This window comes from Siphateles boraxobius, unplaced genomic scaffold (assembly GCF_051911475.1).
Source record: "Siphateles boraxobius isolate OS27281-9 unplaced genomic scaffold, OSU_SipBor_1 7, whole genome shotgun sequence".
Taxonomy (NCBI): domain Eukaryota; kingdom Metazoa; phylum Chordata; class Actinopteri; order Cypriniformes; family Leuciscidae; genus Siphateles; species Siphateles boraxobius.
Window position 1 is genome coordinate 15,009,167 of NW_027509197.1, and position 16,005 is coordinate 15,025,171.

The window sequence follows — 16,005 nt, forward strand, 5'->3', positions numbered from 1 at the left end:
AGTCACAGCGCTGCCACATCGGTTGTTCCCTGCCGGTTCGCCGCTTCAGGGCACCGAGGTGTCAGCGTCCCCAAACGATTCTCCGAGGAGGATCGTAGAACGGTCAGTTGGGTTGTTCCCTGCCGGTTCGCCGCTTCAGGGCACCGAAATGTCCGTACAACCGAATCCCGAGGCCAGTCTCGAGAGACTGGTCCCCTTAGTAGAATTTCTGGCAGCGTGGAAACTACTGCCAAATATTTCTCAGTGGGTCCTGCATATAATAGAAAAGGGTTACAGAATTCAGTTCGGTTCTCGTCCGCCCAGATTTCAAGGGGTCCTTCCCACAGTGGTGGACCCAAGGCAGGCTCGGGTCATGGAACTAGAAGTACTGACGCTTCTGCAAAAAGGGGCTATAGAAAGGGTTTCTCCTCCCAGCAGAGAGTCAGGGTTTTACAGCCGTTACTTCATCGTTCCCAATAAGGATGGGGGGTTGCGTCCTATTCTAGATCTGCGTCAGTTAAACAGCAGAGTTCAGAAACTCAAGTTCAAGATGCTTACACTCAAACAGATTGTATCACAGATTCAGTCCGAGGACTGGTTTGTCACAATAGACTTGAAGGACGCTTACTTTCATGTATCCATTCATCCTCATCACAGGAAGTTCCTGAGGTTTGCTTTCGGGGGCGAAGCATACCAATATCGGGTCCTTCCATTCGGCCTAGGTTTATCACCCCGCACCTTTACGAAATGCGTGGATGCAGCGCTGGCTCCTCTGAGACTCCAGGGCATTCGCGTATTAAACTATATCGACGACTGGTTGATCCTGGCTCGTTCCGAGCAGTTGGCAGTTCGGCATCGAGATGTCGTTCTGTCTCACTTAAAAAGGTTGGGGTTGTGGCTAAACACCAAGAAGAGTGTGCTCCTCCCAGCCCAGAGGACCACTTTTTTAGGGGTGATGTAGGATTCGACAACTATGCAAGCACGATTGTCTCCAGCTCGTATTTCTGCGATTCTCACAGCCGTAAATATGGTAAAACTAGGCCAGTCACTCACTGTGAAACAGTTCCAGAGACTGGTGGGTCTCATGGCAGCTGCGTCCAACGTAGTTACTTTTGGCCTTCTGCACATGAGACCCCTGCAGTGGTGGCTCAGGACCAAGGGGTTTTCTCCGAGGGGAAATCCGTTTCGCACGATCAAGGTCACGCGGCTATGCCTACGTGCCTTGGTCATGTGGAAGAAACCTTGGTTCCTCGCCCAAGGCCCAGTATTGGGGGCTTCTTGTCGACGCGTAACGCTATCGACGGATGCTTCCCTCACAGGCTGGGGGGCGGTCATGAGTGGCCGCTCGGCGACAGGTGTCTGGCAGGACCATCAGCTTTCGTGGCATATAAACCGACTAGAGATGATGGCGGTATTTCAGGCTCTCAAATACTTCCTGCCAGACCTGAGAGGCCATCATGTGCTCGTCCGCACAGACAACACATCGGTGGTCTCTTACATCAACCATCAGGGGGGTCTGAGGTCCCTATTATTATGCAAACTGGCTCATCAGATCCTCCTATGGGCCCAGGGAAAATTACTGTCACTCAGGGCAGTTTATATTCCAGGGTATTTGAATGTGGGAGCAGATATCCTGTCAAGACAGGGGCTGAGGCCCGGGGAGTGGAGACTTCACCCCGAGGTGGTGGAGCTCCTATGGGAGAACTATGGTCAAGCTCAGATAGATCTTTTCGCATCTTACGATACAACCCATTGTCCGCTTTGGTTCTCCCTCACATATCCAGCTCCTCTCGGACTGGACGCTATGGTACAGGAGTGGCCGAGGCTGCACCTGTACGCATTCCCCCCGATATCATTGCTTCCGGGAGTTCTGGAGAGGGTTCGCCGGGAGGGGGCTCATCTATTATTAGTAGCCCCGCACTGGCCGACCCGAGTGTGGTTCTCGGACCTAGTGTCCATTCTTTACGGCTCTCCCATGGAGATTCCTGTCAGGGGGGACTTGTTATCTCAAGCAGGGGGCATGATATTTCACCCTCGCCCGGAGTTGTGGAAACTGTGGGCTTGGCCTCTGAGGGGGCCCAGCTCTTAGAATCCGGTCTCTCGACTGAGGTCGTTGAGACCATCCTTCAATCCAGAGCTCCTTCCACGAGAAAACTATATTCATTGAAATGGAAATTGTTCTCTACATGGTGTGGAGAACGTTTTTTAAATCCTGCTAACTGCCCGGTTGGTACAGTTCTCGATTTCCTTCAAGACCGTTTCTCTGCTGGATTATCTCCCTCCACCTTAAGGGGGTACGTAGCGGCTATATCTGCTTATCGCTCCCCTTTGGGGGCTTCTTCTCTTGGGAGAGATCCTCTTATTACTCGTTTTCTCCGTGGTACACTGAGGCTTAGGCCTGCATTGCACTCTAGAGCACCGGCTTGGGATTTGGCCATTGTACTTGAGGGTCTGGCCCTGGCTCCCTTCGAGCCTATTGAAGAGGTTTCAGAGAAGTTCCTTACACTAAAAACTCTATTTCTTCTCGCTATTTCTTCTATCAAGAGAATTGGAGATCTGCAAGCCCTGTCGGTGGCTCCTTCATGTTTGGAATTTGCACCTGGTATGGTGAAAGCATTTTTACACCCTAGGCCGGGGCACATTCCTAAGGTCCCCACTAATGTGGCGGGCCCTATTGTGCTGCAGGCTTTTTGCCCTCCACCTTTCGTTACCCCAGATCAGGAAGGTCTCAATCTGTTATGTCCCGTTAGGGCTTTGGATGCCTACGTTCACAGAGCTGCCCTGTGGCGTAGATCAGAGCAGTTATTTGTCTGCTTCGGTTCAACCAAGAAAGGTTGTCCTGCATCTAGACAGGTAATGAGCAAGTGGGTAGTTGAGGCTATCTCACTTGCTTATGAAGCGGCCGGACAGCTCTCACCTATGGCTGTCCGCGCCCATTCTACTAGGAGTATGGCTGCCTCTAAGGCTTTAATTTCAGGGGTTTCCCTGCAGGACGTTTGTAATGCGGCAGGCTGGTCCTCACCGCATACATTTGTCAGATTCTACGACCTAGACCTCTCCACTCCCGGGGCTAGGCTGCTTGTTTCTTAGTGTGTGCAAGGACTCCACACAGAACGGGCATTTCTCATTATGGCGTAGTGGACATGGGGTTCCCACCGCGTCTCAACGCAGCTCGAGTTCCCTTGAAAGGGAACGTCTCAGGTTACGTATGTAACCCTGGTTCCCTGAGAGGGAACGAGACGCTGTGTTCTCCTGCCATACTTCCTGCATGCCCTGATCGACTTGCTTCAGGCCTTTTCAGAAGCTGTCGCGGTCTGATTTCTGGTGTGCTTTATAGCTTCCTGGTCTATGACGTCACCGCCGGTGACGTCTCGTTCTTCCATTGGACTGATTATACACGTGCTTCACGACGCAATCACGCAGAGCGTTCCCACCGCGTCTCAACGCAGCGTCTCGTTCCCTCTCAGGGAACCAGGGTTACATACGTAACCTGAGACGTTTTCAGTTGTCTTTTGAATGCTGTCAGGGATTCTGCATTCCGGACGAGGGTGGGGAGATCATTCCACCAGCATGGAACCGTGAATGAGAATGTTCTGGACAGTGATTTTGTGCCTCGCTGTGATGGCACCACGAGCCGTCTCTCCTTCTATTACTGGTTCTCATAATAAGAAAAAACATGTAATTACTATATATAATATTTTTTCAAAATGCTGTGTAAATATGTACCCGATTAAGGTGAATTAAAATGCAGCCTTATTAATGAGCAAAACGTTAGGGTGTTAAGCGCACTATTTACGCGTGGCTGGGAGCAGGTGTAGATTTCTTGCGTACCAACTAACATTTGGAAAATACGAACATTTTACTGAATCTGAAAATTTACGCCAGGACCACTTTACACACGATTTACACAATTTCGTTCTGCTCGTGTTTCATGAATGAGACCCATTGATCGAATTCGTCGTCATCTAAAAAATCATTTACTATGTTCATTAAATTATTGCAGTCATTAAAGTTGAAATTGAGCAAACGCGCTATCTCAGAATCCATGGCTTGCACCGTAACCATTGCGGATTGTGTACACTGTGCACGCGAAGAAGCCGCCAGCCAATGAGAGGCGCTGTAGCAGACCGTTGCTAAGAAGAAAACAGTTTTTTTTACAAGAGAAGGGTTTGTTTTAACGCTCTCTATTGGCTTACTGCTCTAATGACGTTGTGGAGAGTTATGAACCCGAAAGGGGGAAATCTATATGGGGGTAGAATTGTTGCATTATTCCAAATAAATAGATTATGATCCACAAATAAATGTAAAGAGTATGATCCACAAATAAATGTAAAGAGATTCACAAAAATATATCAAATTCACAAATAAATAGATTAAGATCCACAAATAAATGTAAAGAGTTTCACAAAAAAATATAAAACTCACAAATAAATAAAATTAGCTTTGCAAATAAAAATATATATTTACAAATGTGTTTTATGCCACAAACACAGGTCGGCCTGGTATTTATTTGTGAACCGCTTTCTCTACATTTGTAAATCCCTTCACACATTTGTGAATCGGTACCTGTGCATTTGTAAATCCCCTCATGCATTTGTGGATTTTGAAACACTTCTAGCGCCGACGTGCAGACAAATCCACAAATAAGTCGACTCCACCCACCCTTTACCTAAGCCAATCAGATAACGGCCACATTGAGCTGACCAATCGTAGCACGTTCTTGGTTAGGCTTTACCAATGCCATTGAGAGAAAGAGTTGCGACACGCTCTGATGTCGCCGCTATGGCTGTCACGTGGTTCATGTAAGCCCCAATAGTTCCAAAACATACGCTGGCTGTCATGTTCTTCTATGGGACAGACAGCAGCGATTACATTATTGAACGGTAAATATAAAATAAAACACACACCCAAGTACTTTTTCAGCTGTTACTGCATTATTGCATTTAGTTAATGTCAGTTTTGCATTTGGAGAGGCAGGGTGACAACGAAATACTGTATATTACTTATATTTTTAGGGGTTTTTTGGAGGGAAAAGCTTAGTGTTCATGTTTGCATGGGTAGTAGCACTGGTTTTACCGGCTCATCTGATGATGGACGTCTCATGATATTTATTTTAGCACAACTGGGCTGTATTAGGCTATTGATCCGTGATCTTGCTTATAAATTCCGATTCAGCCATTAGCCTACCTTCACGCAAAAAGTTCTGCAGTGGCGTTCCGTTCAGAATTCCAACCAACATAAAATATAAATAATTACGCTGTGCATGTACAAATGAATGATTTAGGAGGGAAATGGACTGCTCCCATAACGTAGAAAGCAACAACTATATTTGCAGAAATGTTCGGTAAATATTAACTTCAGAAAATGAAACCCGAGAGATAGTTAATGAGTGAATTAACTATGTTCCTAAATAGGTAGCTAAATAACTGTTAACGGGATTCATTTCAGTATGGCCTATGTACCCCTTCATCCTACCCTAATCATAGACTAAACCATTCATCAGAAAACACACACAAATAGATGTATACTATGTACTGTGTACAGTACACATGTATATATATTTTAATCACACATTACTAACCCCAACCCATACACATAATATATTAATTGTGTAGGTATATATATATATATATATATATATATATATATATATATATATAATATTATTATTCATAATATTATATACATCAGGTTACCATAAGTTAGCTAACGTTAGTGTCACGTAAGCTATAGCTGCAATTAACCTATTATCTTCCAATAAACATTAACTAAAACTACATGGCTACATAAAATATAACTTCTGACTAGATTCACGAGAGGTCGGCTAATGTGTTTAAAAGTAAAAAAATACAGTAATTTCATTAATTTACCAGCGAGAGTACTTCGGAAACACTGAAAATGAATGGGGTTCAATGCTGGAACTATCAGTGTTTGGAACTATTGGCTGCTCCACGACAAGCATTACTTCCGCATTCGAAAGTTCCTATGGCGGTCTATGGGAGTGTCGCAACTCTTTCTCTCTATGGCACTGCTTTACACTCGGGCCGAGAACTGGATCTGAATAATTTTGCAGAAATTATCGACACCCCTGAAAGCATCTGTAATGGGAGCTTCATTCAAATTAGCTGTTTGTGTGGTTAAAACACCCCGTTTCCAAAAGATTGTTGGAGTTTAAGGCTTCTTTATATTTATTATTATTTATTATTAACTCAGGATTACACACAAATGATCATCACATACCGAGAGAGTGAGTTACCGGAGTCAAGCGGCGCGTCAAAAGCAAATAGCCGATTAATTTCCCTGCTGCCGTAGCAGTTTCAAATATGTAAAACTAACATGTTTGCAATGTTAACACATTTTACCCATGACGTCTGTTTTCTTACCTTTGGTTTGAGAAGTGGGGGGGACACAAAGTGGGGGAAAATATTTTCGATTTGAATCCCATTTCCTGCATTTACAGACATTTAGGGACAATGGTGATGCAAAATCCAGGAAATCATTTGATTATAATGATAAATTCTGCCAAAAATAATAGTAGGCTATCTATTTATATAAGAAAAAGATGTCTTACTTTATTGTTTAATAGGGGCCGATCGTCAAGACTTAAGAGAATAATTTTATAAAGTAAAAAATGTTAGCTATTAATGTTTTGTGTGTAAATAAAAATTAAATAATGTGAGACTCAATTTCCACTGTAATGTAGAAACAACATAAAGACAGAATAATGTCTCGATGAAATTAGGTTTCATTTTATTAGGCTTAAAAAAATAGTGAAAAAAGTGAACTTAAAACAAACCTCACATAAACCCATAAGCCATGATAGATGTCATATTATGTTAACTTTCTGTCTAACAGCTGTGCCAGTTGTCTAGTATGAAATATACAGACATTTCAGAAAGTTTATAGCTAAAACGGCATAAATTATAAATTAAAAATTAATTTAAATAAATAAATTTAAAATATTTTATTTGATTAATCCGTTCTTTAGTCAAGAGCAGTTAGTAATTTTCTCTTTTCCTTTTGTTCTTTGGTTAACTTTACTGACAGAGAGAATGAGTGGCTGCTGTCACTTTAAGATCTGCCGCTGCTGACAGGATCTCACGCGTCTCATTCTCTCACAACTCTTTACTTCCATTTAAGATTCTATTTAACTAATTTAAGACTGTTCTTGTGGGATACTCGACAAAACGGACATTTTGGCATAAATGTGTGTGTTATTGTTAGGTTCTGTCTTGACTACTTCGTTGCTGACAGAAAATGCAGCGGTTTAAAGTGGACTCGTTTTCATGGTAGGCCTACAGAATGTTCATTTTTAAGTAAGCTACACAGAATGTTCTACATTAATATATTTAGCTAACACAGTCTGAAGTTATTAAGCAGCAGTGTAGCTCGCCTCAGTCAACGTAAGGCTAACATCAACAGGTGTAACGTTAACGTTAGACAGAAAATATGATTATCCTGACCTGAGCAAATTTACTGAATCAACCAATTCACATCTCCTTTCTTTCTTTTCATCCATGATGACATTAAAGTCACCTGTTGTTGTTTCTGGCATTGCGCCGCAACCGCTAACGTTATTCCTGCTCATTAGAACTTTCAGTGAGCTATTTTTAGAGTGCACGCGAAGTTCCTGGACGTGGACGCGGACGCACGCGTCGACACAGGCTCGGTCCTGCTCCTCCGTTGCGATGACGGCGTGCGGTTTAAAATCATAACAAACGAATTTGAAAGTGGGGGGGACACAAACGGGATTTTGAAAAGTGTGGGGGGGGGGGGGAAATTTCCCCATAGGAAATTACGCCCATGCCTGAAGATATATGACGCATAATCTGTTTTATTGAACTACATGAAAATTCATAATTCGTGATAGTGTCTGATGGACGCGGTGCAGCGCGACACGATGATTCATTGATAGTAAACAGATGCCCGTTCTTCTTCTGAAGTAGCGGCTACAACAACAGGGACAGAGCCGGCGCCAGCCGAGCGCTGATGAGGGGGCGTCTGAAATACCGAGAGGGGGCGTTCACATTAACGCACGTCACCACTTTTTGCCAGGGTCGATCTTCTCCCCACCACTTTTTAAAACATCTTCGCGGCACGGATGTACCAATACAAATTAATAAAACATCTCCAAACAGCAGAGGATTAATTTTGTTCGTTTGTCAAATTAGAGTTGTTCTAGCGCTGAAATGTGTTGCTTTTTAAATCAAGTGATCAAAGTGCTCGTTGCCGCTGCGATCAGTGAAGCGGATACAGTGTTGTCTTGTGGCTCGCGCAGTTTTCACACTGACGCGCGTTTCAATCTATCGCTGTTGCGGGAGACTCTATTCGTTACAATGAAATCACAAAATAAAATGCAAACAAACGTGTCCCTGCTTGATATAGACTGTTGAAGACGATTGATAAGACGTTTTGATGAAAGAGAGAAAAAAAAACTTTTTGCTAAAAAGGCTTAGCCTTCCCCTGGCCACGGACTTGAGACTAGCAATATAATTCGAGTGAAATTTTCTCCCTCAAAAGCAGCCTGACTGCTTCTACTAGTTGCTTTTATAAAGAAATGCTCAGGGCCGGCGCCACGTTGCTGGTCTAGGATCAGTTTCCTCCACTCCATAACCAACTGATAAGCGCGACTGGGCTGGCTCAGCTGTGGTCTGTGGAAAACGACGTAAACTGCATGCGTGCGCACGCGCAGAGATAATTCATGCGCGTGATAATTCATTTTATGCAGGATTTATGCATTTTTTTCGATAAACAATTTTTAAATAAATGAAAGCAATATAATTTATAAATTGCAATGTTTTTATTAAATTGTTATCACTTTAAATACTCATTCATTTGCACGTTGTGTCCGAGCCCGGCCCGGCCCGACAAATTAACTGTAATTATGAGCCCGAGCCTGTTTAGGGATAAAAATTGCTAGCTATGAAATTAGCCTTGGCAAGACAAAGACGTCAGCTATTTTGTTTAAAAAATCAGCAACATTTCCTCTAAATTTACTGACGTTCTCAACTACTTTCTAAGTTACTTTCCCCCGCCCGCAACATTAATGTTTTATCCCGCTCCTGCCCACAAATAGACTTTTTTTCTGTACCTCCAAAATACAAATACTACTTGTCGCCATCATACACATCATACACATTAGCATAAATGCTCCTGATAAATTTGTTACTAAAGCATTAACTTTAAAGCTTGTTAAAGCACACATATAGTTGTTCTTGTTGCTTTTCTGCAACAGAAGAATAAAAATGTATTACTTTTTATATGTTTTATTCATAAATATTTCTAGTTTGAGGGAGTCCCGTGATTCGCGAATCGTTTTATTCTCCCGCAACCCGCACACACAGAGTGAGTGCATTACCGCCCGCGCCCGCACTCGGCCATCAAATCTAGTCCCGCGCCGCACTCTATTGCGTTGGGAGTGCACGTCTCTAGATCAAAGGCCCGGCCCGGCCCGAGGATAGTGACGGGAAATATCGTCGGTTCGGGTCAAGTTCGGGCTCGGGTAGAGAATCTAGCAGCTAAGCTCTAATTGAGAGTGACATAACCACAAAACTAAACAACGAGGGCATCATCAACGCATGATGCCATGTCTAAACGCAGGATTTTGCTGCATTAGGTAAGGCCATGTTTATTTATATTGGCTGCCAGGCATACAGTGCTTGTTTTTTTTTTTGCTCAAATTAACAGTTTGTAAACGTATAGTTGCGCTAATAACAAGTGAGTTAACGGGAGCGTTTATACTGGGACGCTTAAGTTGTTGCTAGGCGACGTTGGTTAAAACTAGCAGTTCCGCATCACAATCCGTACACGAAAACTCGCTTCCGGGCACGTAAAAACGTCAGAGCAACCCTTAACGGATTAGACCAATGAACTTTTGATATGTCATTTACTGGGGGAGGGTCTTATCTTCGTTTCTTAGCTTTGATTGGTTCATTTTTGGCCTATGAAATGCTCATAAATGGCGATTTGCTGAGGCGGCGCTGGGTGGGGAACTATGTTACGCGTCACAAGATTCCGTACAGTCATTGTTGGGAGCGTAACATGAAACCGTACAACGGGCCATCATGATTTCGACGACGTGAAGGTATCGTTTATATATAAATTTATGTGAATTACCTTAACTTTTGCTGTTTGTTACTTTATATGCTATGTATATTATCTGTTGTCAGGCCGAAATAACCGATTTGGATGTGTATTTAGTTTCAGTATAAACTTCACGTGTTTTCAACGGTGTGTAGGTAGCAGCTAGCTGCTAATGTTTTATTTGATAAGCTTCTTAGCTTCTGCTGTTCATTATTTGATAGGCTGTGTGTATTATGAAAGCTTGTATCCTCCACCAAAAGTCCTTCATTTAGATCATCATTTAGTTTCAGTATGCTACTTTTTTTTTAATCACTGAGGTCAATAACGGTCACTGTATCAAACATGGCTTTAGGTTTTAGGAAACTGTGTGCTACAAGAAAACACTGATGCACTTTTGATAAATGTTTTAGGAACATAGACATATTTATTAAAACAAATAAACAAAGAATGCAGTAAATATAGCAATATAAAATAGAACATGTAATTGATATATACAATAATATATCAATAATAATATATACAATAATAATACCAAAACTATTTATAAGCATATTTGTGGATTGCGACTCATGTCACACTCCCTGCACAGCCATGCCTCCTCTGGTACCACATTAGTGACACACTCAGTGTGGTACCAGAGGGTGCAATTTTCACATTGCACCCACTCCACTGTCTCTGTTGCAGTTCCTGGGGGGCTTGGCTGCTTGCAAGCTGCACAGATATCATTTTGGAGCCACTCCTGCTCCCTCTCTCTCCGTATTCTTTCTCTCTCTTGTTCCCTCTCCCTCTGCTTCTGTCTCTCTCTCTGCTCCTTCACCCTCTCTCTCTGCGCCTTCTCCCTCTCTCTCTGCTCCTTCTCTCTCTGCTTCCTCTTCTTCTCTTCCTCCATCAATGCTTTCCTTTCCTTGACTTCCTCCATCCTCCTTCTCTTCGCCTCCTGCTTCTCCCTCTCTTCCCTCTCCTTCTCAGCTTGGTGAGATGCAAACTCGTCACTGGTAATGCAGCGTGCTCCAGCAGGAACCTGCTGCCGCCGCCTCCTCCGGGCCGATTGGTCAAAGCGTGGCGGGACCAGGATGTGGGCGAGCCCCGCCGGGATAATTCCAGCCGCGATCAAAGGATTTGGTGGCCGATGGCAGGTGGGGCACTCTACACAGCCAGCAACAACTGGCACTGATATGCTGTCGGGAGGAGCCGTGGCGATGGTGGTGGCAGGAGGGGCTGGGTGGATCTGGGCCGTGGTGATGGTGGTGGCAGGAGGGGCTGGGTGGATCTGGGCCCTGGCGATGCTGGTGGCAGGAGGGGCTGTGTGGATCTGGGCCGTGGCGATGGTGGTGGCAGGAGGGGTTGGGTGGATCTGGGCCGTGGTGATGGTGGTGGCAGGAGGGGCTGGGTGGATCTGGGCCGTAGTGATGGTGGTGGCAGGAGGGGCTGGGTGGATCTGGGCCGTGGCGATGGTGGTGGCAGGAGGGGCTGTGTGGATCTGGGCCGTGGCGATGGTGGTGGCAGGAGGGGCTGGGTGGATCTGGGCCGTGGTGATGGTGGTGGCAGGAGGGGCTGCGTGGATCTGGGCCGTGGTGATGGTGGTGGCAGGAGGGGCTGGGTGGACTGCCACTGGAGGGATGATCATCATCTGAAATGTAAATTAGAGGAGATAAAGATATTAGTATATCTGGGCGTATTTTTATAATATAAAGATATATTATCTTATTATTGTTTGCATTGTTTCTATTGTATTTAGCCTATGCAGTGTCTATTTTTTGTTATTTTGTTTGTACCTGATCACTGTCCTCCAGTGCGTGCCTGTTCAGGGGGAACAAACCTGTCAGCCGGAACCCCTTCTTTATGTTCTCCACGGTGGCCGCCTTTGGGTAAGCAAATTTTAATATTGAAGAAAAATGCTTTTTCCCCAGGACAAGGTCTCCTCTAACCAGTCCCATATTTGTAGCCAGCTTGGTGAAGGCCTCTTTCAGTGGCCCGAAGAGGGACACATCGAGGGGCTGAAGGGCATGGGTAGTGTGGCTTGGCAGGCACACCACCTCCACACCATTGCCCCGACAGAGGTCCACCACGTCCTTGGACATATGGGTCTCGTGTTGGTCGCAAGTTAGCAGTAGTGGACGCTCTGCCGGAGCATGCTTCAGAAAATGTTCGATCCACCTCACGAACAGGGGCCCATCCATGTAGCCCTTCTCACTGATGGCATACAGGGCGTTGGGGGGGCCATCTAGCGCATAACTGTTACTGGGCAAGCATTGGCCATATATAATCATGGGGGGGATGCTCACACCTGCCGCGCTAGCACAGCAGTGGACGCTGATGTGCTCCCTTGTGACCACAGTTTGGCGATACACATGTTTTTGTCCCCTCTGTGCATACACCTTCTCCTTCCTGCTTTTTTGTTTATCCCCAAAGCCTGTTTCATCACAATTGAACACCAGGTGAGGACGATCATGCCAGCTCTTCCCGGCAAACATGGGCTCCAATATGTTGAAGAGTGCCTCCACACGAGGCACCGTCACACCGAAAACCCTCTGCCGGTCCAGGGGGTCGGGGGTCCTGGCCGACAGCTCCGGGTGGCGTTCCCGGAAACGGCACCACCACATACGGCTCAGCCCATGTTCAAAGTTCACCATTGTCTGGCGTCCTGAGGCCTTGACAATAGCAGTGGCCATCAACGTCGCTACGGCCCTTGTCACGGGGAAGCCGTGCCTGCCCATCCAAATGATATAAGCAACTAAAGATGCCTCTTCCACCGGGAGGAGGGCACGGCTGGGGTGGGGCTGGTAGGCGTAGCGGCCTCGCCGATGGTCCTGAAGAGTGTTGTGGGGGATGCCGTAGCGGACCCCCACCGTTCTCAGGCTCTGCCCTGCCTCCAGTTCCTCCAGGGCCGCCTTCATGTCCTCTTCGGACCATTTTTTATACGTTTTGTTTTGTTTTGGCATTTTCTGAAAACGCACACAAAAGACTTGAGTTTTCTGTTTTGTTTGATTTTAAAAAATAAAGAATATATGGTTCATTCATTCGCCTGTTCATTAGTTCTTTGAGATCACTATAACTATGTATATAAACTTAATAAAATGGGTATAACACGGTTCATTCATTTATTCATTAGCTAGTTATTTGAGATCACTGGGTTGAAGCAAAATGTGTAATTTTTCCTGGGTGGTTTACATTATAACTATGTATATAAACTTAATAAAATGGGTATAACACTGTTCATTCATTTATTCATTAGCTAGTTATTTATTTATTAATTAATTATGTATTTATTCATTAGCTAGTTATTTGAGATCACTGGGTTGAAGCAAAATGTTTAAATTTTTCCTGGGGTGGTTTACATTATAACTATGTATATAAACTTAATAAAATGGGTATAACACTGTTCATTCATGTATTCATTAGCTAGATATTTGAGATCACTGGGTTGAAAAAACAAGATGTTTACATTTGTCCTGGGGGACTTACATTAATTACTGCTATGGGCGGTAAAAAAGCGTTTAGCAAAAGCTGTTTCTAGCGCCCGTCAAAGTGCAGTTTCTTCTGCTTAAGCTGCTAGCTTTAACTTTGTTTATGGACACCCTACCTCATCGTGCAGGGTGTCTTATAGTAGTTAGATTTCATTATGACACAATTTACTTCAGATTTGACTCTTTGGTTGACTTTAACGTCCTTATATCGCTGATCTGCAAAATATTGTTCATTACGAAAAATGGCGCGTTCAGTCACCTCAGGTCGTTTCCAAGACCTCGTGAACATAGTTTTTAAACCGCTGTTTAAAATAGGGTTTTATTAACCTTATAACACACATTTTAGGTTAAAAATGTTCAACACCAATAACCATTACGTTTAACTTCAATACTATAGACCACATGACCAAAACTTCATTCATTTCATTCGCTGACTCTCTTCCCTCCTTCACCGGAGTCTACGCGAGATCCCCGCCCACCGCCATTTTTAAACGTCACTCGGGTGTCCTTGTACTTACCGCTGAAATGTCGTCTTCAAAGGGCGTGGACTTCGACAATGAGTGAAGAAGATCAAATATGAAAAAACACAGTTTCCAAAGGTATATATAACTTTATTTGACCTGGAAGTGATTCATTGTACATTTGATTCAAAAGGTCACTGTACGGATTCATGTTACGGAAGCGCCGCTGTACGGATTGTGATGCGGAACTGCTACATGGTTAGGAAATCTATTTAAATGCAGGGGAAGCGCACATCTTAGTCTTACCCTGGAGTTGGTTCACCCTCCGCCTATGCCGAGTCTCCCGATTGCCCCCGATATGCATTATTCAACCTTGAAATTATGGAATATCCGTTCTACAGTCCGTAGCCGTCGTGTGATCTTTCCCGTATGAGAAATTTAACGTAATGCTAGGGTGAGCGAGCACGCAAAATCAAACGACCAATCAAAATTCGACTTTGTCTAACAGACTGTCCTTAATTAAAATATTATTAATTCAGCTTAATATTCACAAAAACAAGAAAATGTGAAAATGTAATTGGCAAATGTGATTTTTAAATAGCATATTTTATCAATACAATCCCGTTTACATTCATGGTGATCTGAGGGGGCGGGAGAGTCCCGTTGAGGGGGCGTCGCTCCCTCACGCCCCCCCCCCACCCGCCGGCCCTGTACAGGGAGGACACATCATTTGCACATTTGCTCCGTTGTCCAATGTAGAAAGCCTCGCACCGGGTAGACACGATGTAATAAATTACAAAACGAATGATTTTGTCTTTTAAAGCACAATCGTTGTGACAAATAGATAGCTATAGGACATAAATATTATGTAGAATACAAAATATCAGCCCAAATGACCATCATTGAAGATGTAACAGCGTGTAGGCTAATGGGGTTTTAGTTGATAATGCAATGCTGAAAAATACATATTTGCATTTATAGGCTTTAAGTAGCCTAACTTTTACAATACAATATTATTAAGTCTGATTCATATGAAATATTATTTGTGTGATCAAGCGTTTTAACGGATAAATTCAAATCGCTTGTCTGCTGGGCATTTCACTTTTCAATGCATGTTATATATTTAATCATTAGATCCACAGACCTGCTATTTAAAACTTGAATGAAGAAGTGGGAAAATCTGTTGTGACAGTAATTTCCCCAATATTACACAAACTCGCGTATTTATCACGAGGTTGAATACAGTCATTCATTCAGCAACGTATTGATGCTTTTTTGTTTTATCATGAATAACGTGACACTTCCATAAGGCGTTGTTCCCGCGCTGTTTCTCTGCCATTTTCAAAGGCTCATAAAATGTGTCTTGGCTTGATACACAGTCTCATGGTCTAACTCTAACGAAATCCAAATTTTAAAAATATTTTACTGAAGCAATATTATGGGCCTTATAGCCTTACACTTCCTATTTGAGCCAATGCAGATGAATGGGCAAAGTTATTTCCTCTTTTACTGTCTATGGTAAAGGGCAGGGCAAGACCACTCTGATTATAAAGCCTAACGTGATTAACGGTAGCGAGAACGTGCTACGATTGGTCAGCTGAATGTGGCCGTTATCTGATTGGTTATCTGAGTAAACGGTGGGGGGAGTCCACTTATTTGTGGAATTGTCTGCACTTCGACGCTAGAAGTGTTTCAAAATCCATAAATGCGTGAGGGGATTTGGGGATTTACAAATGCACAGGAACCGATTCACAAATGCGTGAGGGGGTTTACAAATGCACAAAAAAAGGTCCACAAATAAATGCCAGGCAGAGTTGTGTTTGTGGTATAAACAACATTTGTAAATATATTTTTTATTTGCAAATCTCATTCTATATATTTGTGAGTTTTATAATTCTTTGTGAAACATTTATTTGTGGATCTTAATCTATTTATTTGTGGATTTGATATATTTTTGTGGATCTCTACATTTATTCGTGGATCATAATCGATTTATTTGGAATAATGCAACAATT

The 16,005-nt window shown here is 43.6% G+C and overlaps 1 long non-coding RNA gene across 1 annotated transcript; it reads left to right on the forward strand.

The window, feature by feature from the left end:
- The first annotated feature begins 10,790 nt into the window (after positions 1-10,790).
- Positions 10,791-13,076, forward strand: LOC143723371 (uncharacterized). Its single transcript, XR_013197095.1, has 3 exons — positions 10,791-11,198; positions 11,856-11,930; positions 12,008-13,076. It is a non-coding gene; the product is annotated as an uncharacterized LOC143723371 (long non-coding RNA).
- Positions 13,077-16,005: the final 2,929 nt, after the last annotated feature.